The sequence below is a fragment of the Leucopleurus acutus genome (assembly GCF_964270905.1).
Source record: "Leucopleurus acutus genome assembly, chromosome: 17".
Taxonomy (NCBI): domain Eukaryota; kingdom Metazoa; phylum Chordata; class Mammalia; order Artiodactyla; family Delphinidae; genus Leucopleurus; species Leucopleurus acutus.
The window spans coordinates 57,634,294-57,661,779 of NC_139159.1; positions in this window are offsets into that span (position 1 = coordinate 57,634,294).

Consider the following 27,486-nt stretch of genomic DNA (forward strand, 5'->3'; position numbering starts at 1 on the left):
ACGCTTTAGGGTGAGCGTACGTGTGAGGGCGTGGATTAGTGTTAGCGTACGGGTTAGGATTAGGGGACGGTTAAGGGTAAGGGTTCGGGGAAGGGTTAGGATTAGGGTTCGGGCTAGGGTTACGGTTAGGGGACGAGGACGGTTTAGGGTCCAGGTCCGCATACGACAACGCTTTAGGGTGAGCGTACATGTGAGGGCACGGGTTAGTGTTAGCGTCCGGATTAGGAGTAGGGGACGGGTGAGGGTAAGGCTTCGGGGAAGGGTTAGGGTTAGGGTTCGGGCTAGGGTTAGGGTTAGGGGACGGGGACGGTTTAGGGTCCAGGTGAGGGTACAACAACGCTTTAGGGTGAGCGTACGTGTGAGGGCGCGGGTTAGTGTTAGCGTACGGTTTAGGATTAGGCGACGGGTGAGGGTAAGGCTTCAGGGAAGGGTTAGGGTTAGGGTTTGGGCTAGGGTTAGGGTTAGGCGACGGGGACGGTTTAGGATCCAGGTTCGCATATGACAACGCTTTAGGGTGAGCGTACATGTGAGGGCGTGGGTTAGTGTTAGCGTACCGGTTCGGATTAGGGTACGGGTAAGGATAAGTCTTCGGGGAAGGGTTACGGTTAAGGTTCGCGCTAGGGTTAGGGTTAGGGGACGGGGACAGTTTAGGGTCCAGGTGAGGGTTCGACAACGTTTTAGTGAGAGCGTACGTGTGAGGGCGCGGGTTAGTGTTAGCGTACGGGTTACGATTAGGTGACAGGTGAGGGTAAGGCTTAGGGGAAGGGTTAGGGTTAGGGTTCGGGCTAGGGTTAGGGTTAGGGAATGGGGACGGTTTAGGGTCCAGGTGAGGGTACGACAATGCTTTAGGTTGAGCGTACGTGTGAGGGCACGGGATAGTGTTAGCGTACGGGTTAGGATTAGGGGACGGGTGAGTGTAAGGGTTCGGGGAAGGCTTAGGGTTAGGATTCGGGCTAGGGTTACGGTTAGGGGACGGGGACGGTTTAGGGTCCAGGTCCGCATACGACAACGCTTTATGGTGACCGTACATGTGAGGGCGCAGGTTAGTGTTAGCGTAACGGTTAGGAGTAGGGGACGTGTGAGGGTAAGGCTTCGGGAAAGGTTTAGGGTTAGCGTTAGGGCTAGGGTTAGGGTTAGGGGACGGGGACGGTTTAGGGTCCAGGTGAGGGTACGACAACGCTTTAGTGTGAGCGTACGTGTGAGGGCGCGGGTTAGTGTTAGCGTACGGGTTAGGATTAGGGGACGGTTGAGGGTAAGGGTTAGGGGAAGGGTTAGGGTTAGGGTTCGGGGTAGGCTCACCGTTAGGAGACGGGGACGGTTTAGGGTCCAGGTGAGTGTACGACAATGTTTTAGCGTGAGCGGACGTGTGAGGGCGCGGGTTAGTGTAAGCGTACAGGTTAGGATTAGGGGACGGGTGAGGGTAAGGCTTCGGGGAAGGGTTAGGGTGAGGGTTCGGGCTAGGGTTAGGGTTAGGGGACGGGGACGTTTTAGGGTCCAGGTGAGGGTATGACAACGCTTTAGTGTGAGTGTACGTGTGAGGGCTTGGGTTAGTGTTAGCGTACGGGTTAGGCTTAGGGGCGGGTGAGGGTAAGGGTTCGGGGAAGGATTAGGGTTAGGGTTCGGGCTAGAGTTAGGGTTAGATGACGGGAAAGGTTTAGGGTCCAGGTGAGGGTACGACAATGCTTTAGGGTGAGCGTTTGTGTGACGGCGCGGGTTAGTGTTAGCGTATGGGTTAGGATTAGGGGACGGGGGAGGGTAAGGCTTCAGGGAAGGGTTAGGTTAGGGTTCGGGCTAGGGTTAGGGTTAGGGGACGGGGACGGGGACGGTTTAGGGTCCAGGTCCGCATACGACAACGCTTTAGGGTGAGCGTACATGTGAGGGCGCGGGTTAGTGTTAGCGTACGGGTTAGGATGAGGAGACGGGTGAGGTTAAGGCTTCGGGGAAGGGTTAGGGTTAGGTTTCGGGCTAGGGTTAGGGTTAGGGGACGGGGACGGTTTAGGGTCCAGGTGAGGGTACGACAACGCTTTATGGTGAGCGTGCATGTGAGGGCGCGGGTTACTGTTAGCGTACGGTTTAGGATTAGGGGACGCGTGAGGGTAAGGCTTTGGGGAGCGGTTAGGGTTAGGGTTCGGGCTAGGGTTAGGGTTAGGGGACGGGGACGGTTTAGGGTCCTGGTGAGGATACGACAACACTTTAGGGTGAGCGTACGTGTGAGGGCGCGGGTTAGTTTTGTGTACAGGTTAGGATTAGGTGACAGGTGAGGGTAAGGGTTCGGGGAAGGGTTAGGTTTAGGGTTCGGGTTAGGCTCACCGTTAGGGTACGGGGACGGTTTAGGGTCCAGGTGAGTGTACGACAATGTTTTAGGTTGAGCGGACGTGTGAGGGCGCGGGTTAGTGTAAGCGTACAGGTTAGGATTAGGGGACGGGTGAGGGTAAGGCTTCGGGGAAGGGTTAGGGTGCGGGTTCGGGCTAGGGTTAGGGTTAGGGGACGGGGACGTTTTAGGGTCCAGGTGAGGGTATGACAACGCTTTAGTGTGAGTGTACGTGTGAGGGCATGGGTTAGTGTTAGCGTACGGGTTAGGCTTAGGGGACGGGTGAGGGTAAGGTTTCGGGGAAGGGTTAGGGTTAGGGTTCGGGCGAGAGATAGGGTTAGATGACGGGAAAGGTTTAGGGTCCAGGTGAGGGTACGACAATGCTTTAGGGTGAGCGTTTGTGTGACGGCGCGGGTTAGTGTTAGCGTAAGGTTTAGGAGTAGGGGACGGGTGAGGGTAAAGCTTCGGGGAAGGTTTAGGGTTAGAGTTCGCGCTAGGGTTAGGGTTAGGGGATGGGGACGGTTTAGGGTTCAGGTGAGGGTACGACAACGCTTTAGGGTGAGCGTACGTGTGAGGGCGTGGGTTAGTGTTAGCGTACGGATTAGGATTAGGGGACGGGTGAGGGTAAGGCTTTGGGGAGGGGTTAGGGTTAGGGTTCCGGCTAGGGTTAGTGTTAGGGTTAGGGTACGGTTTAGGGTCCAGGTGAGGATACGACAACGCTTTAGGGTGAGCGTACGTGTGAGGGCGCGGGTTAGTGTTAGCGTACACGTTAGGAGTAGGGGACGGGTGAGGGTAAGGCTTCGGGGAAGTGTTAGGGTTAGGGTTCGGGCTAAGGTTAGGGTTAGGGGACGGGTACAGTTTAGGGTCCAGGTGAGGGTACGACAATGCTTTAGGGTGAGCGTACATGTGAGGGCGCTGTTTAGTGTTAGCGTACGGGTTAGGATTAGGGGAAGGGTGAGGGTAAGGCTTCGGGGAACGGTTAGGGTTAGGGTTTGTGCTAGGGTTAGGGTTAGGGGACGGTGACGGTTTAGGGTCCATGTGAATGTACGACAACGCTTTAGGGTGAGCGTACTTGTGAGGGCGGGGGTTAGTGTTAGGGTACGGGTTAGGATTAGGGGACAGGTGAGGGTAAGGCTTCAGGGAAGGGTTAGGGTTAGGGTTCGGGCTAGGGTTAGGGTTATGGGACGGGGACGGTTTAGGGTCCAGGTGAGGGTACAACAATGCTTTAGGGTGAGCGTACGTGTGAGGGCGCGGGTTAGTGTTAGCGTACGGGTTAGGATTAGGGGACGGGTAAGGGTAAGGCTTCGGGGAAGTATTACGGTTAGGGATCGGGCTAGGGTTAGGGTTAGGGGACGGGGAAGGTTTAAGGTCCAGGAGATGGTACGACAACGCTTTAGGGTGAGCGTACGTTTGAGGGCGCGGGTTAGTGTTAGCGTACGGTTTAGGATTAGGGGACGGGTGAGGGTAAGGCTTCGGGAAAGGGTTAGGGTTAGGGTTCGGGCTAGGGTTAGGGTTATGGGACGGGGACGGTTTAGGGTCCAGGTGAGGGTACGACAACGCTTTAGGGTGAGCGTACGTCTGAGGGCGAGGGTTAGTGTTAGCGTACGGTTTAGGATTAGGCGACGGGTGAGGGTAAGGTTTCGGGGAAGGGTTAGGGTTAGGGTTCAGGCTATGGTTAGGGTTAGGGGACGGGGACGGTTTAGGGTCCAGGTCCGCATACGACAACGCTTTAGGGTGAGCGTACGTGTGAGGGCGCAGGTTAGTGTTAGCGTACGGGTTAGGATTAGGTGACGGGTGAGGGTAAGGCTTCGGGGAAGGGTTAGGGTTAGGGTTAGGGCTAGGATTAGGGTTAGGGGACGGGGACGGTTTAGGGTCCAGGTGAGATTATGACAATGCTTTAGGCGGAGCGTACGTGTGAGGGCGCGTGTTAGTGTTAGCGTATGGGTTAGGAGCAGGGGACGGGTGATGGTAAGGCTTCGGGGAAGGGTTAGGGTTAGGGTTCGGGCTAGGGTTAGGGTTAGGGGACGGGGACGGTTTAGGGTCCAGGTGAGGGTACGACAACCCTTTAGGGTGAGCGTACGTGTGAGGGCGTGGGTTAGTGTTAGCGTACGGGTTAGGATTAGGGGACGGGTGAGGGTAAGACTTCGGGGAAGGGTTAGGGTTAGGGTTCGGGCTAGGGTTCGGGTTAGGGGACAGGGACGGTTTAGGGTCCAGGTGAGGGTACAACAACGCTTTATGGTGAGCGTACGTGTGAGGGCGTGGATTAGTGTTAGCGTACGGGTTAGGATTAGGGGACGGTTGAGGGTAAGGGTTCGGGGAAGGGTTAGGGTTAGGGTTCGGGCTAGGGTTACGGTTAGGGGACGAGGACGGTTTAGGGTCCAGGTCCGCATACGACAACGCTTTAGGGTGAGCGTACATGTGAGGGCATGGGTTAGTGTTAGCGTCCGGATTAGGAGTAGGGGACGGGTGAGGGTAAGGCTTCGGGGAAGGGTTAGGGTTAGGGTTCGGGCTAGGGTTAGGGTTAGGGGACGGGGACGGTTTAGGGTCCAGGTGAGGGTACAACAACGCTTTAGGGTGAGCGTACGTGTGAGGGCGCGGGTTAGTGTTAGCGTACGGTTTAGGATTAGGCGACGGGTGAGGGTAAGGCTTCAGGGAAGGGTTAGGGTTAGGGTTTGGGCTAGGGTTAGGGTTAGGCGACGGGGACGGTTTAGGGTCCAGGTTCGCATATGACAACGCTTTAGGGTGAGCGTACATGTGAGGGCGTGGGTTAGTGTTAGCGTACCGGTTCGGATTAGGGGACGGGTAAGGGTAAGGCTTCGGGGAAGGGTTACGGTTAAGGTTCGCGCTAGGGTTAGGGTTAGGGGACGGGGACGGTTTAGGGTCCAGGTGAGGGTACGACAACGTTTTAGTGAGAGCGTACGTGTGAGGGCGCGGGTTAGTGTTAGCGTACGGGTTACGATTCGGTGACAGGTGAGGGTAAGGCTTAGGGGAAGGGTTAGGGTTAGGGTTCGGGCTAGGGTTAGGGTTAGGGAATGGGGACGGTTTAGGGTCCAGGTGAGGGTACGACAATGCTTTAGGTTGAGCGTACGTGTGAGGGCACGGGATAGTGTTAGCGTACGGGTTAGGATTAGGGGACGGGTGAGGGTAAGGCTTCTGGGAAGTGTTAGGGTTAGGGTTCGGGCTAGGGTTAGGGTTAGGGGACGGGGATGGTTTAGGGTCCAGGTGAGGATACGACAACGCTTTAGAGTGAGCGTACGTGTGAGGGCGCGGGTTAGTGTTAGCGTACGGGTTAGGATTAGGGGATGGGTGAGTGTAAGGGTTCGGGGAAGGCTTAGGGTTAGGATTCGGGCTAGGGTTACGGTTAGGGGACGGGGACGGTTTAGGGTCCAGGTCCGCATACGACAACGCTTTATGGTGACCGTACATGTGAGGGCGCGGGTTAGTGTTAGCGTAACGGTGAGGAGTAGGGGACGTGTGAGGGTAAGGCTTCGGGAAAGGTTTAGGGTTAGCGTTAGGGCTAGGGTTAGGGTTAGGGGACGGGGACGATTTAGGGTCCAGGTCCGCATATGACAATGCTTTAGGGTGAGCGTACATGTGAGGGCGCGGGTTAGTGTTAGCGTAACGGTTAGGATTAGGGGACGGGTGAGGGTAAGGCTTCGGGGAAGGGTTAGGGTTAGGGTTCGGGCTAGGGTTAGGGTTATGGGACGGGGACGGTTTAGGGTCCAGGTGAGGGTACGACAACGCTTTAGGGTGAGCGTACGTTTGAGGGCACGGATTAGTGTTAGTGTACGGTTTAGGATTTGGGGACGGGTGAGGGTAAGGCTTCGGGGAAGGGTTAGAGTTAGGGTTAGGCCTAGGGTTAGGGTTAGGGGATGGGGACGGTTTAAGGTCCAGGTGAGGGTACGACAATGCTTTAGGGTGAGCGTACGTGTGAGGGTGCGGGTTAGTGTTATCGTACAGGTTAGGATTAGGGGACGGGTGAGGGTAAGGCTTCGGGGAACGGTTAGGGTTAGGGGACGGTGACGGCTTAGGGTCCAGGTGAGGGTACGACAACGCTTTAGGGTGAGCGTACTTGTGAGGGCGGGGGTTAGTGTTATCGTACAGGTTAGGATTAGGGGACGGGTGAGGGTAAGGTTTCGGGGAAGGTTTAGGGTTAGGGTTCGGGCTAGGGTTAGGGTTAGGGGATGGGGACGGTTAAGGGTCCAGGTGAGGTTATGACAACGCTTTCGGGTGAGCGTACGTGTGAGGGCGCGTGTTAGTGTTAGCGTACGGGTTAGGAGTAGGGGACGGGTGAGGGTAAGGCTTCGGGGAAGGGTTAGGGTTAGGGTTCGGGCTAGGGTTAGGGTTAGGGGACGGGGACGGTTTAGAGTCTAGGTGAGGGTACGACAACGCTTTAGGGTGAGCGTACGTGTGAGGGCGTGGGTTAGTGTTAGCGTACGGGTTAGGATTAGGGAACGGGTGAGGTTAAGGGTTCGGGGAAGGGTTAAGGTTAGGGTTCAGACTAGGGTTAGGGTTAGGGGACGGGGACGGTTTAGGGTCCAGGTCCGCATACGAAAACGCTTTAGGGAGAGCGCACATGTGAGGGCGCCGGTTAGTGTTAGCGTACGGTTTAGGATTAGGGGACGGGTGAGGGTAAGGTTTCGGGGAAGGGTTAGGGTTAGGGTTCGGGCTAGGGTTAGGGTTAGGGGACGGAGACGGTTTAGGGTCCAGGTGAGGATTCGACAACACTTTAGGGTGAGTGTACGTGTGAGGGCGCGGGTTAGTGTTAGTGTACAGGTTAGGATTAGGTGACGGGTGAGGGTAAGGGTTCGGGGAAGGGTTAGGGTTAGGGTTCGGGGTAGGCTCACCGTTAGGGGACGGGGACGGTTTAGGGTCCAGGTGAGTGTACAACAATGTTTTAGGGTGAGCGGACGTGTGAGGGCGCGGATTAGTGTAAGCGTTCAGGTTAGGATTAGGGGACGGGTGAGGGTAAGGCTTCGGGGAAGGTTTAGGGTGAGGGTTCGGGCTAGGGTTAGGGTTAGGGGACGGGGACGGTTTAGGGTCCAGGTGAGGGTATGACAACGCTTTAGTGTGAGTGTACGTGTGAGGGCTTGGGTTAGTGTTAGCGTACGGGTTAGGCTTCGGGGACGGGTGAAGGTAAGGGTTCGGGGAAGGGTTAGGGTTAGGGTTCGGGCTAGAGTTAGTGTTAGAGGACGGGAAAGGTTTAGGGTCCATGTGAGGGTACGACAATGCTTTAGGGTGAGTGTTTGTGTGACGGCGCAGGTTAGTGTTAGCGTACGGGTTAGGACTAGGTGACGGGGGAGGGTAAGGCTTCAGGGAAGGGTTAGGGTTAGGGTTCGGTCTAGGATTAGGGTTAGGGGACGGGGACGGTTTAGGGTCCAGGTCCGCATACGACAACGCTTTAGGGTGAGCGTACATGTGAGGGTGCGGGTTAGTGTTAGCGTACGGGTTAGGATTAGGTGACGGGTGAGGGTAAGGCTTCGGGGAAGGTTTAGGGTTAGGGTTAGGGCTAGGGTTAGGGTTAGGGGACGAGGACCGTTTAGGGTCCAGGTGAGGGTACGACAACGCTATAGGGTGAGCGTACGTGTGAGGGCGCGGGTTAGTGTTAGCGTACTGGTTCGGATAAGGGGACGGGTAATGGTAAGGCTTCCGCGAAGGGTTAGGGTTAGGGTTCGGGCTAGGGTTAGGGTTAGGGGACGGGGATGGTTTAGGGTCCAGGTGAAGGTATGATAACGTCTTAGTGTGAGCGTACGTGTGAGAGCGCGGGTTAGTGTTAGTGTACGGGTTACGATTAGGGGACTGGTGAGGGTAAGGGTTCGGGGAAGGGTTAGGGTTAGGGTTCGGGCTAGGGTTAGGGTTAGGGGATGGGGACGGTTTAGGATTTGGTGAGGGTACGACAATGCTTTAGGGTGAGCATACGTGTGAGGGCGCGGGTTAGTGTTAGCGTACGGGTTAGGAATAGGGGAAGGGTGAGGGTAAGGCTTCGGGGAGGGGTTAGGGTTAGGGTTCGCGCTAGGGTTAGGGTTAGGGGACGGGGACGGTTTAGGGTCCAGGTGAGGATACGACAACACTTTAGGGTGAGCGTACGTGTGAGGGCGCGGGTTAGTGTTAGCGTACGGGTTAGGATTAGGGGACGGGTGAGGGTAAGGCTTTGGGGAGGGGTTAGGGTTAGGGTTCGGGCTAGGGTTAGGGTTAGGGGACGGGGACGGTTTAGGGTTCAGGTGAGGATACGACAACACTTTAGGGTGAGCATACGTGTGAGGGCCCGGGTTAGTGTTAGTGTACAGGTTAGGATTAGGTGACGGGTGAGGGTAAGGGTTCGGGAAAGGGTTAGGGTTAGGGTTCGGGGTAGGCTCACCGTTAGGGGACGGGGACGGTTTAGGGTCCAGGTGAGTGTACGACAATGTTTTAGGGTGAGCGGACGTGTGAGGGCGCGGGTTAGTGTAAGCGTACAGGTTAGGATTAGGGGACAGGTGAGGGTAAGGCTTCGGGGAAGGTTTAGGGTTAGGGTTAGGGCTAGGGTTAGGGTTAGGGGACGGGGACGGTTTAGGGTCCAGGTGAGGGTACGACAACGCTTTAGGGTGAGCGTACGTGTGAGGGTTAGGGTTAGGGTTAGGGTTAGGGTTAGGGTTAGGGTTAGGGGATGGGGACCGTTTAGGGTCCAGGTGAGGGTATGACAACGCTTTAGGGTCAGCGTACGTGTGAGGGCGCGGGTTTGTGTTAGCGTACGGGTTAGGATTATGGGACGGGTGAGGGTAAGGCTTCGGGGAAGGGTTAGGGTTAGGGTTCGGGCTAGGGTTAAGGTTAGGGGACGGGGACGGTTTAGGGTCCAGGTGAGGGTACGACAACGCTTTAGGGTGAGCGTACGTGTGAGGCCGGGGTTTAGTGTTAGGGTACGGGTTAGGAATAGGGGACGGGTGAGGGTAAGGCCTCGGGGAAGGGTTAGGGTTAGGGTTCGGGCTAGGGTTAGGGTTAGGGGACGGGGATGGTTTAGGGTCCAGGTGAGGGTACGACAATGCTTTAGGGTGACCGTACGTGTGAGGGTGCGGGTTAGTGTTAGCGTACGGGTTAGGATTAAGGGACGGGTGAGGGTAAGGCTTCAGGGAAGTGTTAGTGTTAGGGTTCGGGCTAGGGTTAGGGTTAGGGGACGGGGACGGTTTAGGGTCCAGGTGAGGGTACGACAACGCTTTAGGGTGAGCGTACGTGTGAGGGCGCGGGTTAGTGTTAGCGTACGGGTTAGGATGAGGGGACGGGTGAGGTTAAGGCTTCGGGGAAGGGTTAGGGTTAGGGTTCAGGCTAGGGTTAGGGTTAGGGGACGGTGACGGTTTAGGGTCCAGGTGAGGGTACGACAACGCTTTAGGGTGAGCGTACTTGTGAGGGCGGGGGTTATTGTTAGCGTACGAGTTAGGATTAGGGGACGGGTGAGGGTAAGGCTTCGGGGAAAGGTTAGGGTTAGGGTTCGGGCTAGGGTTAGGGTTAGGGAACGGGGACGGTGTAGGGTCCATGTGAGGGTACGACAATGGTTTAGGGTCAGCGTAAGTGTGAGGGCGCGGGTTTGTGTTAGCGTACGGGTTAGGATTATGTGACGGGTGAGGGTAAGGCTTCGGGGAAGGGTTAGGGTTAGGGTTCGGGCTAGGGTTAAGGTTAGGGGACGGGATCGGTTTAGGGCCCAGGTGAGGGTACGACAGCGCTTTAAGGTGAGCGTGCGTGTGAGGGCGCGTGTTAGTGTTAGCGTACGGCTTAGGATTATAGGACTGGTGAGGGTAAGGGTTCGGGGAAGGGTTAGGGTTAGGGTTCGGGCTAGGGTTAGGGTTAGGGGACGGGGACTGTTTAGGGTCCACATGAGTATACGACAACGCTTTAGGGTGATTGTACCTGTGAGGGCGTGGGTTAGTGTTAGCGTACGGGTTAGGATTAAGGGGCGGGTGAGGGTAAGGCCCCGGGGAAGGGTTAGGGTTAGGGTTCGTGCTAGGGTTACGGTTAAGGGACGGGGACGGTTTACAATCCAGGTGAGCGTACGACAACGCTTTAGGGTGAGCGTACGTGTGAGGGCGCGGGTTAGTGTTAGCGTACCGGTTAGGATGAGGGGACGGGTGACGGTAAGGCTTCGGGGAAGGGTTAGGGTTAGGGTTTGGGCTAGGGTTAGGCTTAGGGGACGGGGATGGTTTATGGTCCAGGTGAAGGTACGACAACGCTTTAGGGTGAGCGTACGTGTGAGGGTGCGGATTAGTGTTAGTGTACGGGTTAGGATTAGGGGACGGTTGAGGGTAAGGGTTCGGGAAGGGTTAGGGTTAGGGTTCGGACTAGGGTTAGGGTTAGGGGACGGGGACGGTTTAGGGTCCAGGTCCGCATATGACAACGCTTTAGGGTGAGCGTACGTGTGAGGGCGCGGGTTAGTGTTAGCGTACGGGTTAGGATTAGGGGACGCGTGAGGGTAAGGCTTCGGGGAAGGGTTAGGGTTAGGGTTCGGGCTAGGGTTAGGGTTATTGGACGGGGACGGTTTAGGGTCCAGGTGAGGGTACGACAACCCTTTAGGGTGAGCGTACGTGTGAGGGCGCGGGTTAGTGTTAGCGTACGGTTTAGGATTAGGCGACGGGTGAGGGTAAGGGTTCGGGGAAGGGTTAGGGTTAGGGTTCGGGCTAGGGGTAGGGTTAGGGGACGGGGACGGTTTAGGGTCCAGGTCCGCATATGACAACGCTTTAGGGTGAGCGTACGTGTGAGGGCGCGGGTTAGTTTTAGCGTACGGTTTGGGCTATGGGACGGGTAAGGGTAAGGGTTCGGGGAAGGGTTAGGGTTAGCGTTCGGGCTAGGGTTAGGGTTAGGGTACGGGGACTGTTTAGGGTCCACGTGACGGTATGACAACGCTTTAGGGTGAGTGTACCTGTGAGGGCGCGGGTTAGTGTTAGCGTACGGGTTAGGATTAGGGGACGGGTGAGGGTAAGGCTTCGGGGAAGGGTTAGCGTTAGGGTTCGGGCTAGGGTTACGGTTAAGGGACGGGGACGGTTTACGGTCCAGGTGAGCGTACGAAAACGCTTTAGGGTGAGAGTACGTGTGAGGGCACGGGTTAGTGTTAGCATTCGGTTTAGGATGAGGAGACGGGTGAGGGTAAGGCTTCGGGGAAGGTTTAGGGTTAGGGTTCGGGCTAGGGTTAGGGTTAGGGGACGGGGACGGTTTAGTGTCCAGGTGAGGGTATGACAACGCTTTACGGTGAGCGTACGTGTGAGGGCGCGTGTTAGTGTTAGCGTAGGGCTTAGTATTAGGGGACGGGTGAGGGTAAGGCTTCGGGGAAGGGTTAGGGTTAGGGTTCAGGCTAGGGTTAGGGTTAGGGGACGGGGACAGTGTAGGGTCCATGTGAGGGTACGACAATGCTTTAGGATCAGCGTACGTGTGAGGGCGCGGGTTTGTGTTAGCGTACGGGTTAGGATTGTGGGACGGGTGAGGGTAAGGCTTCGGGGAAGGGTTAGGGTTAGGGTTCGGGCTAGGGTTAAGGTTAGGGGACGGGGTCGGTTTAGGGTCCAGGTGAGGGTACGACAACGCTTTAAGGTGAGCGTACGTGTGAGGGCGCGTGTTAGTGTTAGCGTACGGCTTAGGCTTATAGGACGGGTGAGGGTAAGGGTTCGGGGCAGGGTTAGGGTTAGGGTTCGGGCTAGGGTTAGGGTTAGGGTACGGGAACTGTTTAGGGTCCACGTGAGGGTACGACAACGCTTTAGGGTGAGTGTACCTGTGAGGGCGTGGGTTAGTGTTAGCGTACTGGTTAAGATTAGGGGACGGGTGAGGATAAGGTTTCGGGGAAGGGTTAGGGTTAGGGTTTCCGCTAGGGTTAGGGTTAGGGGACAGGGACGGTTTAGGGTCCAGTTGAGGGTACGACAACGCTTTAGGGTGAGCGTACGTGTCAGGGCGCGGGTTCGTGTTAGCATATGGGTTAGGATTAGGGGACGGGTGAGGGTAAGGCTTCGGGGAAGGGTTAGGGTTAGGGTTCGGGCTAGGGTTCGGGTTAGGGGACTGGGACGGTTTAGGGTCCAGGTGAAGGTATGACAACATTTTAGTGTGAGCGTACGTGTGAGGGCGTGGGTTAGTGTTAGCGTACGGGTTACGATTAGGGAACGTGTGAGAGTATGAGATCGGGGAAGGGTTAGGGTTAGGGTTCGGACTAGGGTTACGGTTAAGGGACGGGGACGGTTTACGGTCCAGATGAGCGTACGACAACGCTTTAGGGTGAGCTTACGTTTGAGGGCGTTGGTTAGTGTTAGCGTACGCTTTAGGATTAGGGGACGGGTGAGGGTAAGGCTTCGGGGAACAGTTAGGGTTAGGGTTTGTGCTAGGGTTAGGGTTAGGGGACGGTGACGGTTTAGGGTCCAGGTGAGGGTACGACAACGCTTATGGGTGAGCGTACTTGTGAGGGCGGGGGTTAGTGTTAGCGTACGGTTTAGGATTAAGGGACGGTTGAGGGTAAGGCTTCGGGGAAGGGTTAGGGTTAGGGTTCGGGCTAGGGTTAGGGTTAGGGGACGGGGACGGTTTAGGGTCCAGGTGAGGGTACGACAATGCTTTAGGGTGAGCGGACGTGTGAGGGTGCGGGTTAGTGTTAGCGTACGGGTTAGGATTAGGGGACGGGTGAGGGTAAGGCTTCGGGGAAGTGTTAGGGTTAGGGTTTGGGCTAGGGTTAGGGTTAGGGGACGAGGACGGTTTAAGGTCCAGGAGATGGTACGACAACGCTATAGGGTGAGCATACGTTTCAGGGCGCGGGTTAGTGTTAGCGTACGGTTTAGGATTAGGGGACGGGTGAGGGTAAGGCTTCGGGGAAGGTTTAGGGTTAGGGTTCGGGCTAGGGTTAGGGTTAGGGGATGGGGACGGTTAAGCGTCCAGGTGAGGTTATGACAACGCTTTAGGGTGAGCGTACGTGTGAGGGGGCGTGTTAGTGTTAGCGTACGGGTTAGGAGTAGGGGACGGGTGAGGGTAAGGCTTCGGGGAAGGGTTAGGTTTAGGGTTCGGGCTAGGGTTAGGGTTAGGGGATGGGGACGGTTTAGGGTCCAGGTGAGGGTACGACAACGCTTTAGGGTGAGCGTACGTGTGAGGGCGTCGGTTAGTGTTAGTGTACGGGGTAGGATTAGGGGACGGTTGAGGGTAAGGGTTCGGGGAAGGGTTAGAGTTAGGGTTCGGACTAGGGTTAGGGTTAGGGGACGAGGACGGTTTAGGGTCCAGGTCCGCATACGAAAACGCTTTAGGGTGAGCGTACATGTGAGGGGGCGGGTTAGTGTTAGCATATGGGTTAGGATTAGGGGACGGGTGAGGGTAAGGCTTCGGGGAAGGGTTAGAGTTAGGGTTCGGGTTAGGGTTAGGGTTAGGGGACGGGGACGGTGTAGGGTCCATGTGAGGGTACGACAATGATTTAGGGTCAGCGTACGTGTTAGGGCACGGGTTTGTGTTAGCGTACGGGTTAGGATTATGGGACGGGTGAGGGTAAGGCTTCGGCGAAGGGTTTGGGTTAGGGTTCGGGCTAGGGTTAAGGTTAGGGGACGGGGTCGGTTTAGGGTCCAGGTGAGGGTACGACAATGCTTTAAGGTGAGCGTACGTGTGAGGGCGCGTGTTACTGTTAGCGTACGGCTTAGGCTTATAGGACGGGTGAGGGTAAGGGTTCGGTGAAGGGTTAGGGTTAGGGTTCGGGCTAGGGTTAGGGTTAGTGTACGGGGACTGTTTAGGGTCCACGTGAGGGTACGACAACGCTTTAGGGTGAGCGTATGTGTGAGGGCGCGGGTTAGTGTTAGCGTACGGGTTAGGATGAGGGTCCGGGTGAGGTTAAGGATTCGGGGAAGGGTTAGGGTTAGGTTTCGGGCTAGGGTTAGGGTTAGGCGACGGGGACGGTTTAGGGTCCAGGTGAGGGTACGACAACGCTTTAGGGTGAGCGTACATGTGAGGGCGCGGGTTAGTGTTAGCGTATGGCTTAGGCTTATGGGACGGGTGAGGGTAAGGGTTCGGGGAAGGGTTAGGGTTAGGGTTCGGGCTAGAGTTAGGGTTAGATGACGGGAAAGGTTTAGGGTCCAGGTGAGGGTACGACAATGCTTTAGGGTGAGCGTGCATGTGACGGCGCGGGTTAGTGTTAGCGTACCGGTTATGAGTAGGGGACGGGTGAGGGTAAGGCTTCGGGGAAGGTTTAGGGTTAGAGTTCGCGCTAGGGTTAGGTTTAGGGGATGGGAACGGTTTAGGGTCCAGGTGAGGTTGTGACAACGCTTAAGGGTGAGCGTACGTGTGAGGGCGTGTGTTAGTGTTAGCGTACGGGTTAGGAGTAGGGGACGGGTGAGGGTAAGGCTTCGGGGAAGGGTTAGGGTTAGGTTTCAGGCTAGGGTTAGGGTTAGGGGACGGTGACGGTTTAGGGTCGAGGTGAGGGTACGACAACGCTTTAGGGTGAGCGTACTTGTGAGGGCGGGGGTTATTGTTAGCGTACGGGTTAGGATTAGGGGACGGGTGAGGGTAAGGCTTCGGGGAAAGGTTAGGGTTAGGGTTCGGGCTAGGGTTAGGGTTAGGGAACGGGGACGGTTTAGGGTCCATGTGAGGGTACGACAATGCTTTAGGGTCAGCGTACGTGTGAGGGCGCGGGTTTGTGTTAGCGTACGGGTTAGGATTATGGGACGGGTGAGGGTAAGGCTTCGGGGAAGGATTAGGGTTAGGGTTCGGGCTAGGGTTAAGGTTAGGGGACGGGATCGGTTTAGGGCCCAGGTGAGGGTACGACAGCGCTTTAAGGTGAGCGTACGTGTGAGGGCGCGTGTTAGTGTTAGCGTACGGCTTAGGCTTATAGGACGGGTGAGGGTAAGGGTGCGGGGAAGGGTTAGGGTTAGGGTTCGGGCTAGGGTTAGGGTTAGGGTATGGGGACTCTTTAGGGTCCACATGAGGGTACGACAACGCTTTAGGGTGAGTGTACCTGTGAGGGCGTGGGTTACTGTTAGCGTACGGGTTAGGATTAAGGGACGGGTGAGGGTAAGGCCCCGGGGAAGGGTTAGGGTTAGGGTTCGGGCTAGGGTTACGGTTAAGGGACGGGGACGGTTTACAGTCCAGGTGAGCGTACGACAACACTTTAGGGTGAGCGTACGTGTGAGGGCGCGGGTTAGTGCTAGCGTACGGGTTAGGATGAGGGGACGTGTGAGGGTAAGGCTTCGGGGAAGGGTTAGGGTTAGGGTTCGGGTTAGGGTTAGGGTTAGGGGACGGGGACGGTTTAGGGTCCAAGTGAGGGTACGACAACGCTTTTGGTGAGCGTACGTGTGAGGGCGCGGGTTAGTGTTAGCGTACCGGTTAGGATTAGGGGACGGGTGAGGGTAAGGGTTCGGGGAAGGGTTAGGGTTAGGGTTTGGGCTACGGATAGGGTTAGGGGACGGGGACGGTTTAGGGTCCAGGTGAGGGTACGACAACGCTTTAGGGTGAGCTTACGTATGAGGGCGCGGGTTCGTGTTAGCGTACGGGTTAGGATAAGGGGACGGGTGAGGGTAAGGCTTCGGGGAAGGGTTATGGTTAGGGTTCAGGCTAGGGTTAGGGTTAGGAGACATGGACGGTTTAGGGTCCAGGTGAGATTACGACAATGCTTTAGGGTGAGTGTACGTGTGAGGGTGAGGGTTAGTGTTAGCGTACGGGTAAGGATTAGGGGACGGGTGAGGGTAAGGCTTCGGGGAAGGGTGAGGGTTAGGCTTTGGGCTAGGGTTAGGGTTAGGGGGCGGGGACGGTTTAGGGTCCAGGTGAAGGTACGACAACGCTTTAGGATGAGCGTACGTGTGAGGGCGCGGATTAGTGTTAGCGTACGGGTTAGGATTAGGGGACGGGTGAGGGTAAGGGTTCGGGGAAGGGTTAGGGTTAGGGTTCGGGCTAGGGATAGGGTTAGGGGACGGGGACAGTTTAGGGTCCAGGTGAGGGTACGACAAAGCTTTAGGGTGAGCGTATGTGTGAGGGAGCGGGTTAGTGTTAGCGTACTGGTTAGGATTAGGGGACGGGTGAGGGTAAGACTTTGCGGAAGGGTTAGAGTTAGGGTTAGGGCTAGGGTTAGGGTTAGGTGATGGGGACGGTTTAGGGTCCAGGTGAGGGTACAACAACCCTTTAGGGTGAGCGTATGTGTGAGGGCGCGGGTTAGTGTTAGTGTACTGGTTAGGATTAGGGGACGGGTGACGGTAAGGCTTCGGGGAAGTGTTAGGGTTAGGGTTCGGGCTTGGTTTAGGGTTAGGAGACATGGACGGTTTAGGGTCCAGGTGAGGGTACGACAACGTTTTAGGGTCAGCGTACGTGTGAGGGCGCGGGTTAGTGTTAGCGTACAGGTTACGATTAGGGGACGTGTGAGGGTATGGGATCGGGGAAGGGTTAGGGTTAGGGTTCGGGATAGGGTTACGGTTAAGGGACGGGGACGTTTTAGGGTCCAGGTGAAGGTACGACAACGCTTTAGGGTGAGCGTACGTGTGAGGGCGCGGATTAGTGTTAGCGTACGGGTTAGGATTAGGGGACGGGTGAGTGTAAGGGTTCGGGGAAGGGTTAGGGTTAGGGTTCGGGCTAGGGATAGGGTTAGGGGACGGGGACGGTTTAGGGTCCAGGTGAGGTTATGACAACGCTTTAGGTGAGCGTACGTGTGAGGGCGCGTGTTAGTGTTAGCGTACGGGTTAGGAGTAGGGGACGGGTGATGGTAAGGCTTCGGGGAAGGGTTAGGGTTAGGGTTCGGGCTAGGGTTAGGGTTAGCGGACGGGGACGGTTTAGGGTCCAGGTGAGGGTACGACAACGCTTTAGGGTGAGCGTACGTGTGAGGGCGTGGGTTAGTGTTATCATACGGGTTAGGATTAGGTGACGGGTGAGGGTAAGGCTTCGGGGAAGGGTTAGGGTTAGGTTTAGGGCTAGGGTTAGGGTTAGGGGACGGGGACGGTTTAGGGTCCAGGTGAGGGTACGACAACGCTTTAGGGTGAGCGTACGTGTGAGGGCGCGGGTTAGTGTTAGCGTACCGGTTCGGATTAGGGGACGGGTAAGGATAAGGCTTCGGGGAAGGGTTACGGTTAAGGTTCGCGCTAGGGTTAGGATTAGGGGACGGGGACGGTTTAGGGTCCAGGTGAAGGTATGACAACGTTTTAGGGTGAGCGTACGTGTGAGGTCGCGGGTTAGTGTTAGCGTACGGGTTAGGATTAGCTGACGGGTGAGGGTAAGGCTTCGGGGAAGGGTTAGAGTTAGGGTTAGGCCTAGGGGTAGGGTTAGGGGATGGGGACGGTTTAGGGTCCAGGTGAGGGTACAACAACGCTTTAGGGTGAGCGTATGTGTGAGGGAGTGGGTTAGTGTTAGCGTACTGGTTAGGATTAGGGGACGGGTGAGGGTAAGGCTTCGGGGAAGGTTTAGGGTTAGGGTTCGGGCTAGGGTTAGGGTTAGGGGATGGGGACGGTTTAGGGTCCAGGTGAGGGTACGACAACGCTTTAGGGTGAGCGTAAGTGTGAGGGCGCGGGTTAGTGTTAGCGTACGGTTTAGGCTTATGGGACAGGTGAGGGTAAGGGTTCGGGGAAGGGTTAGGTTTAGCGTTCGGGCTAGGGTTAGGGTTAGGGTACGGGGACTGTTTAGGGTCCACGTGAGTGTATGACAACGCTTTAGGGTGATCTTACGTATGAGGGCGCGGGTTCGTGTTAGCGTACGGGTTAGGATAAGGGGACGGGTGAGGGTAAGGCTTCGCGGAAGTGTTATGGTTAGGGTTCGGGCTAGGGTTAGGGTTAGGAGACATGGACGGTTTAGGGTCCAGGTGAGGTTACGACAACGCTTTAGGGTGAGTGTACGTGTGAGGGTGAGGGTTAGAGTTAGAGTACCGGTTAGGATTAGGTGACAGGTGAGGGTAAGGCTTAGGGGAAGGGTTAGAGTTAGGGTTCGGGCTAGGGTTAGGGTTAGGGGATGGGGATGGTTTAGGGTCTAGGTGAGGGTACGACAATGCTTTATGGTGAGCGTACGTGTGAGCGTGCGGGTTAGTGTTATCGTACGGGTTAGGATTAGTGGACGGGTGAGGGTAAGGCTTCGGGGAAGGGTTAGGGTTAGGGTTCGGGCTAGGGTTACGGTTAGGGGACGGGGACGGTTTAGGGTCCAGGTGAGGGTACGACAACGCTTGAGGGTGAGCGTACGTGTGAGGGCGCAGGTTAGTGTTAGCGTACGGGTTAGGATTAGGGGACGGGTGAGGGTAAGGGTTCGGGGAAGTGTTAGGGTTAGGGTTCGGGCTAGGGTTAGGGTTAGGGGACGGGGACGGTTTAGGGTCCAGGTAAGGGTACGACAACGCTTTAGGGTGAGCGTACGTGTGAGGGCGCGGGTTAGTGTTAGCGTACGGGTTACGATTAGGGGACGGGTGAGGGTAAGGGTTCGGGGAATTGTTAGGGTTACGGTTCGGGCTAGGGTTAGGGTTAGGGGACGGGGACGGTTTAGGGTCCAGGTGAGGATACGACAACACTTTAGGGTGAGCGTACGTGTGAGGGCGCGGGTTAGTGTTAGTGTACAGGTTAGGATTAGGTGACGGGTGAGGGTAAGGGTTCGGGGAAGCGTTAGGGTTAGGGTTAGGGGTAGGCTCACCGTTAGGGGACGGGGACGGTTTAGGGTCCAGGTGAGTATACGACAATGTTTTAGGGTGAGCGGACGTGTGAGGGCGCGGGTTAGTGTAAGCGTACAGGTTAGGATTAGGGGACGGGTGAGGGTAAGGCTTCGGGGAAGGGTTAGGGTGAGGGTTCGGGCTAGGGTTAGGATTAGGGGATGGGGACGTTTTAGGGTCCAGGTGAGGGTATGACAACGTTTTATTGTGAGTGTACGTGTGAGGGCTTGGGTTAGTGTTAGCGTACGGGTTAGGCTTAGGGGACGGGTGAGTGTAAGGGTTCGGGGAAGGGTTAGGGTTAGGGTTTGGGCTAGAGTAAGGGTTAGATGACAGGAAAGGTTTAGGGTCCAGGTGAGGGTACGACAATGCTTTAGGGTGAGCGTTTGTGTGACGGCGCGGGTTAGTGTTAGCGTATGGGTTAGGATTAGGGGACGGGGGAGGGTAAGGCTTCAGGGAAGGGTTAGGGTTAGGGTTCGGGCTAGGGTTAGGATTAGGGGACGGGGACGGTTTAGGGTCCAGGTCCGCATACGACAACGCTTTAGGGTGAGCGTACATGTGAGGGCGCGGGTTAGTGTTAGCGTACGGGTTAGGATTAGGTGACGGGTGAGGGTAAGGCTTCGGGGAAGGGTTAGGGTTAGGGTTAGGGCTAGGTCTAGGGTTAGGGTTAGGGGACGGGGACGGTTTAGGGTCCAGGTGAGGGTACGAAAACGCTTTAGGGTGAGCGTACGTGTGAGGGCGCGGGTTAGTGTTAGCGTACCAGTTCGGATTAGGGGACGGGTAAGGGTAAGGCTTCGGGGAAGGGTTACGGTTAAGGTTCGCGCTAGGGTTAGGGTTAGGGGACGGGGACGGTTTAGGGTCCAGGTGAAGGTATGACAACGTTTTAGGGTGAGCGTACGTGTGAGGGCGCGGGTTAGTGTTAGCGTACGGGTTAGGATTAGGGGACGGGAGAGGGTAAGGGTTCGGGGAAGGGTTAGGGTTAGGGTTCGGGCAAGGGTTATGGTTAGGGGACGGGGACGGTTTAGGGTCCAGGTCCACATACGACAACGCTTTAGGGTGAGCGTACATGTGAGGGCGCGGGTTAGTGTTAGTGTACGGGTTAGGATTAGCTGACGGGTGAGGGTAAGGCTTCGGGGAAGGGTTAGAGTTAGGGTTAGGATTAGGGTTAGGGGATGGGGACGGTTTAGGGTCCAGGTGAGGGTATGACAACGCTTTAGGGTCTGCGTACATGTGAGGGCGCGTGTTAGTGTTAGCGTACGGGTTAGGAGTAGGGGACGGGTGAGGGTAAGGCTTCGGGGAAGTGTTAGGGTTAGGGTTCGGGCTGGGGTTAGGGTTAGGGGACGGGGACGGTTTAGGGTCCAGGTGAGGGTACGACAACGCTTTAGGGTGAGCGTACGTGTCAGGGCGCGGGTTAGTGTTAGCGTACGGGTTAGGATTAGGGGACGGTTGAGGGTAAGGGTTCGGGGAAGGGTTAGGGTTAGGGTTCGGTATAGGGTTAGGATTAGGGGACGGGGACGGTTTAGGGTCCAGGTGAAGGTACGACAACGCTTTAGGGTGAGGGTACGTGTGAGGGCGGGGGTTAGTGTTAGAGTACGGGTTAGGATTAGGGGACGGGTGAGGATAAGGGTTCGGGGAAGGGTTAGGGTTAGGGTTCGGGCTAGGGTTAGGGTTAGGGGACGGGGACGGTTTAGGGTCCAGGTGAAGGTATGACAACATTTTAGGGTGAGCGTACGTGTGAGGGCGCGGGTTAGTGTTAGCGTACGGGTTAGGATTAGGGGTCGGGTGAGGGTAATGTTTCGGGGAAGGGTTAGGGTTAGGGTTCGGGATCGGGTTAGGGTTAGGGGACGGGGATGGTTTAGGGTCCAGGTTCGCATACGACAACGCTTTAGGGTGAGCGTACATGTTAGGGCGCGGGTTAGTGTTAGTGTACGGGTTAGGATTAGGGGACGGGTGAGGGTAAGGCTTCGGGGAAGGGTTAGGGTTAGGGGACCGGGACGGTTTAGGGTCCAGGTGAGGGTACGACAACGCTTTAGGTTGAGCATATGTGTGAGGGCGCGTGTTAGTGTTAGCGTACGGGTTAGGATGAGGGGACGGGTGAGGGTAAGGCTTCGGGGAAGGGTTAGTGTTATGGTTCGGGCTAGGGTTAGGCTTAGGGGACGGGGACGGTTTAGGCTCCAGATGAGGGTACGACAACGCTTTAGGGTGAGCGTACATGTGAGGGCGCGGGTTAGTGTTAGCGTACGGTTTAGGATTAGGGAACGGGTGAGGGTAAGGCTTCGGGGAAGCCTTAGGGTTAGGGTTCGGGCTAGGTTAGGATTAGGGGACGGGGACGGTTTAGGGTCCACGTGAGGGTATGACAACGCTTTAGGGTGAGCGTACGTGTGAGGGCGCGTGTTAGTGTTAGCGTACGGGTTAGGAGTAGGGGACGGGTGAGGGTAAGGCTTCGGGGAAGTGTTAGGGTTAGGGTTCGGGCTAGGGTTAGGGTTAGGGGACGGGCACGGTTTAGGGTCCAGGTGAGGGTACGACAACTCTTTAGGTTGAGCGTACGTGTGAGGGCGCGGGTTAGTGTTAGCGTACGGGTTAGGATTAGGGGACGGGTGAGGGTAAGGTTTCGGGGAAGGGTTAGGGTTAGGGTTCGGGCTAGGGTTCGGGTTAGGGGACGGTGACGGTTTAGGGTCCAGGTGAGGGTACGACAATGCTTTAGGGTGAGCGTACGTGTGAGGGCGCGGGTTAGTGTTAGCGTACGAGTTAGGATTAGGGGACGGGTGAGGGTAAGGCATCGGGGAAGGGTTAGGGTTAGGGTGCGGGCTAGGGTTAGGGTTAGGGGACGGGGACGGTTTAGGGTCCAGGTGAGGGTACGACAACGCTTTAAGGTGAGCGTTCGTGTGAGGGCGCGGGTTCGTGTTAGCGTACGGGTTAGGATGAGGGGACGGGTGATGGTAAGGCTTCGGGGAAGGGTTGGGGTTAGGGTTCGGGCTAGGGTTAGGGTTAGGGGACGGGGACGTTTCAGGGTCCAGGTGAGGGTACGGCAACTCTTTAGGGTGAGCGTACGTGTGAAGGCGCGGGTTAGTGTTAGCGTACAGGTTAGGATTAGGGGACGGGTGAGGGTAAGGTTTCGGGGAAGGGTTAGGGTTAGTGTTCGGGCTAGGGTTAGGTTTAGGGGACGGGGACGGTTTAGGGTCCAGGTGAGGGTACGACAACGCTTTAGGGTGAGGGTACGTGTGAGGGCGCAGGTTAGTGTTAGTGTACCGGTTCGGATTAGGGGACGGGTAAGGGTAAGGCTTCGGGGAAGGGTTAGGGTTAGGGTTCGGGCTAGGGTTAGGGTTAGGGAACGGGGACGGTTTAGGGTCCAGGTGAAGGTATGACAACGTTTTAGTGTGAGCGTACGTGTGAGGGCGCGGGTTAGTGTTAGTGTACGGGTTACGATTAGAGGACGGGTGAGGGTAAGGTTTTGGGGAAGGGTTAGGGTTAGGGTTCGGGCTAGGGTTAGGGTTAGGGGACGGGGACGGTTTAGGGTCCAGGTTCGCATACGACAATGCTTTAGGGTGAGCGTACATGTGAGGGCGCGGTTTAGTGTTAGCGTACGGGTTAGGATTAGGGGACGGGTGAGGGTAAGGCTTCGGGGAAGGGTTAGGGTTAGGGGACCGGGACGGTTTAGGGTCCAGGTGAGGGTACGACAATGCTTTAGGGTGAGCATATGTGTGAGGGCGCGTGTTAGTGTTAGCGTACGGGTTAGGATGAGGGGACGGGTGAGGGTAAGGCTTCGGGGAAGGGTTAGTGTTATGGTTCGGGCTAGGGTTAGGGTTAGGGGACGGGGACGGTTTAGGCTCCAGATGAGGGTACGACAACGCTTTAGGATGAGCGTACATGTGAGGGCGCGGGTTAGTGTTAGCGTACGGTTTAGGATTAGGGAACGGGTGAGGGTAAGGCTTCGGGGAAGCCTTAGGGTTAGGGTTCGGGCTAGGGTTAGGATTAGGGGACGGGGACGGTTTAGGGTCCAGGTGAAGGTACGACAACGCTTTAGGGTGAGGGTACGTGTGAGGGCGGGGGTTAGTGTTAGAGTACGGGTTAGGATTAGGGGACGGGTGAGGATAAGGGTTCGGGGAAGGGTTAGGGTTAGGGTTCGGGCTAGGGTTAGGGTTAGGGGACGGGGACGGTTTAGGGTCCAGGTGAAGGTATGACAACATTTTAGGGTGAGCGTACGTGTGAGGGCGCGGGTTAGTGTTAGCGTACGGGTTAGGATTAGGGGTCGGGTGAGGGTAATGTTTCGGGGAAGGGTTAGGGTTAGGGTTCGGGATCGGGTTAGGGTTAGGGGACGGGGATGGTTTAGGGTCCAGGTTCGCATACGACAACGCTTTAGGGTGAGCGTACATGTTAGGGCGCGGGTTAGTGTTAGTGTACGGGTTAGGATTAGGGGACGGGTGAGGGTAAGGCTTCGGGGAAGGGTTAGGGTTAGGGGACCGGGACGGTTTAGGGTCCAGGTGAGGGTACGACAACGCTTTAGGTTGAGCATATGTGTGAGGGCGCGTGTTAGTGTTAGCGTACGGGTTAGGATGAGGGGACGGGTGAGGGTAAGGCTTCGGGGAAGGGTTAGTGTTATGGTTCGGGCTAGGGTTAGGCTTAGGGGACGGGGACGGTTTAGGCTCCAGATGAGGGTACGACAACGCTTTAGGGTGAGCGTACATGTGAGGGCGCGGGTTAGTGTTAGCGTACGGTTTAGGATTAGGGAACGGGTGAGGGTAAGGCTTCGGGGAAGCCTTAGGGTTAGGGTTCGGGCTAGGTTAGGATTAGGGGACGGGGACGGTTTAGGGTCCACGTGAGGGTATGACAACGCTTTAGGGTGAGCGTACGTGTGAGGGCGCGTGTTAGTGTTAGCGTACGGGTTAGGAGTAGGGGACGAGTGAGGGTAAGGCTTCGGGGAAGTGTTAGGGTTAGGGTTCGGGCTAGGGTTAGGGTTAGGGGACGGGCACGGTTTAGGGTCCAGGTGAGGGTACGACAACTCTTTAGGTTGAGCGTACGTGTGAGGGCGCGGGTTAGTGTTAGCGTACGGGTTAGGATTAGGGGACGGGTGAGGGTAAGGTTTCGGGGAAGGGTTAGGGTTAGGGTTCGGGCTAGGGTTCGGGTTAGGGGACGGTGACGGTTTAGGGTCCAGGTGAGGGTACGACAATGCTTTAGGGTGAGCGTACGTGTGAGGGCGCGGGTTAGTGTTAGCGTACGAGTTAGGATTAGGGGACGGGTGAGGGTAAGGCATCGGGGAAGGGTTAGGGTTAGGGTGCGGGCTAGGGTTAGGGTTAGGGGACGGGGACGGTTTAGGGTCCAGGTGAGGGTACGACAACGCTTTAAGGTGAGCGTTCGTGTGAGGGCGCGGGTTCGTGTTAGCGTACGGGTTAGGATGAGGGGACGGGTGATGGTAAGGCTTCGGGGAAGGGTTGGGGTTAGGGTTCGGGCTAGGGTTAGGGTTAGGGGACGGGGACGTTTCAGGGTCCAGGTGAGGGTACGGCAACTCTTTAGGGTGAGCGTACGTGTGAAGGCGCGGGTTAGTGTTAGCGTACAGGTTAGGATTAGGGGACGGGTGAGGGTAAGGTTTCGGGGAAGGGTTAGGGTTAGTGTTCGGGCTAGGGTTAGGTTTAGGGGACGGGGACGGTTTAGGGTCCAGGTGAGGGTACGACAACGCTTTAGGGTGAGGGTACGTGTGAGGGCGCAGGTTAGTGTTAGTGTACCGGTTCGGATTAGGGGACGGGTAAGGGTAAGGCTTCGGGGAAGGGTTAGGGTTAGGGTTCGGGCTAGGGTTAGGGTTAGGGAACGGGGACGGTTTAGGGTCCAGGTGAAGGTATGACAACGTTTTAGTGTGAGCGTACGTGTGAGGGCGCGGGTTAGTGTTAGTGTACGGGTTACGATTAGAGGACGGGTGAGGGTAAGGTTTTGGGGAAGGGTTAGGGTTAGGGTTCGGGCTAGGGTTAGGGTTAGGGGACGGGGACGGTTTAGGGTCCAGGTCCGCATACGACAATGCTTTAGGGTGAGCGTACATGTGAGGGCGCGGTTTAGTGTTAGCGTACGGGTTAGGATTAGGGGACGGGTGAGGGTAAGGCTTCGGGGAAGGGTTAGGGTTAGGGGACCGGGACGGTTTAGGGTCCAGGTGAGGGTACGACAATGCTTTAGGGTGAGCATATGTGTGAGGGCGCGTGTTAGTGTTAGCGTCCGGGTTAGGATGAGGGGACGGGTGAGGGTAAGGCTTCGGGGAAGGGTTAGTGTTATGGTTCGGGCTAGGGTTAGGGTTAGGGGACGGGGACGGTTTAGGCTCCAGATGAGGGTACGACAACGCTTTAGGATGAGCGTACATGTGAGGGCGCGGGTTAGTGTTAGCGTACGGTTTAGGATTAGGGAACGGGTGAGGGTAAGGCTTCGGGGAAGCCTTAGTGTTAGGGTTCGGGCTAGGGTTAGGATTAGGGGACGGGGACGGTTTAGGGTCCAGGTGAGGGTACGACAACGCTTTAGGGTGAGCGTACGTGTGAGGGCTGGGTTAGTGTTAGCGTATGGGTTAGGATTAGAGGACGGGTGAGGGTAAGGCTTCGGGGAAGGGTTAGGGTTAGGGTTCGGGCTAGGGTTAGGGTTAGGGGACGGGGACGGTTTAGGGTCCAGGTGATAGTAAAACAACGCTTTAGGGTGAGCGTATGTGTGAGGGCGCGGGGTAGTGTTAGCGTACCGGTTAGGATTAGGGGACGGGTGAGGATAAGGTTTCTGGGAAGGGTTAGGGTTAGAGTTCGGGCTAGGGTTAGGGTTAGGGGACGGGGACGGTTTAGGGTCCAGGTGAGGGTACGACAACGCTTTAGGGTGAGCTTACGTGTGAGGGCGCGGGTTAGTGTTAGTGTACCGGTTCGGATTAGGGGACGGGTAAGGGTAAGGCTTCGGGGAAGGGTTAGGGTTAGAGTTCGGGCTAGGGTTAGGGTTAGGGGACGGGGACGGTTTAAGGTCCAGGTGAAGGTATGACAACGTTTTAGTGTGAGCGTACGTGTGAGGGCACGGTTTAGTGTTAGTGTACAGGTTACGATTAGAGGACGGGTGAGGGTAAGGGTTCGGGGAAGTGTTAGGGTTAGGGTTCGGGCTAGGGTTAGGGTTAGGGGACGGGGACGGTTTAGGGTCCAGGTCCGCATACGACAATGCTTTAGGGTGAGCGTACATGTGAGGGTGCGGGTTAGTGTTAGCATACGGGTTAGGATTAGGGGACGGGTGAGGGTAAGGCTTCGGGGAAGGGTTAGGGTTAGGGTTCGTGCTAGGGTTAGGGTTAGGGGACGGGGACGGTTTAGGGTCCAGGTGAGGGTACGACAATGCTTTAGGGTGAGCGTACTTGTGAGGGCGCGGGTTAGTGTTAGCGTACGGGTTAGGATTAGGGGACGGGTGAGGGAAAGGTTTTGGGGAAGGGTTAGGGTTAGGGTTCGGGCTAGTGTTAGGGTTAGGGGACGGGGACGGTTTAGGGTCCAGGTGACTGTACGACAACGCTTTAGGGTGAGCGTATATGTGAGGGCGTGGGTTAGTGTTAGCGTACTGGTTCAGATTAGGGGACGGGTAAGGGTACGGCTTCGGGTAAGTGTTAGGGATAGGGTTCATGGCTAGGGTTACGGTTAGGGCACGGGGACGGTTTAGGGTCCAGGTGAGGGTACGACAAGGCTTTAGGGTGAGCGTACGTATGAGCGCGCGTGTTAGTGTTAGCGTACGGGTTAGGAGTATGGGACGGGTGAGGGTAAGTCTTCGGGGAAGGGTTAGGGTTAGGGTTCGTTCTAGGTTTAGGGTTAGGGGATGGGGACGGTTTAGGGTCCAGGTGAGGGTATGACAACGCATTAGGGTGAGCGTACATGTGAGGGCGCGGGTTAGTGTTAGCGTACGGGTTAGCATTAGGTGATGGGTGAGGGTAAGGCTTCGGGGAAGGGTTAGAGTTAGGGTTAGGGCTAGGGTTAGGGTTAGGGGACGGGGACGGTTTAGGGTCCAGGTGAGAGTAAAACAACGCTTTAGGGTGAGCGTATGTGTGAGGGCGCGGGGTAGTGTTAGCGTACCGGTTAGGATTAGGGGACGGGTGAGGGTAAGGCTTCAGGGAAGGGTTAGGGTTAGGGTTCGGGCTAGGGTTAGGGTTAGGGGACGGGGACGGTTTAGGGTCCAGGTGAAGGTACGACAACGCTTTAGGGTGAGGGTACGTGTGAGGGCGGGGGTTAGTGTTAGAGTACGGGTTAGGATTAGGGGACGGGTGAGGATAAGGGTTCGGGGAAGGGTTAGGGTTAGGGTTCGGGCTAGGGTTAGGGTTAGGGGACGGGGACGGTATAGGGTCCAGGTGAAGGTATGACAACATTTTAGGGTGAGCGTACGTGTGAGGGCGCGGGTTAGTGTTAGCGTACGGGTTAGGAGTAGGGGACGGGTGAGGGTAAGGCTTCGGGGAAGGGTTAGGGTTAGGGGACCGGGACGGTTTAGGGTCCAGGTTCGCATACGACAACGCTTTAGGGTGAGCGTACATGTTAGGGCGCGGGTTAGTGTTAGTGTACGGGTTAGGATTAGGGGACGGGTGAGGGTAAGGCTTCGGGGAAGGGTTAGTGTTATGGTTCGGGCTAGGGTTAGGCTTAGGTGACGGGGACGG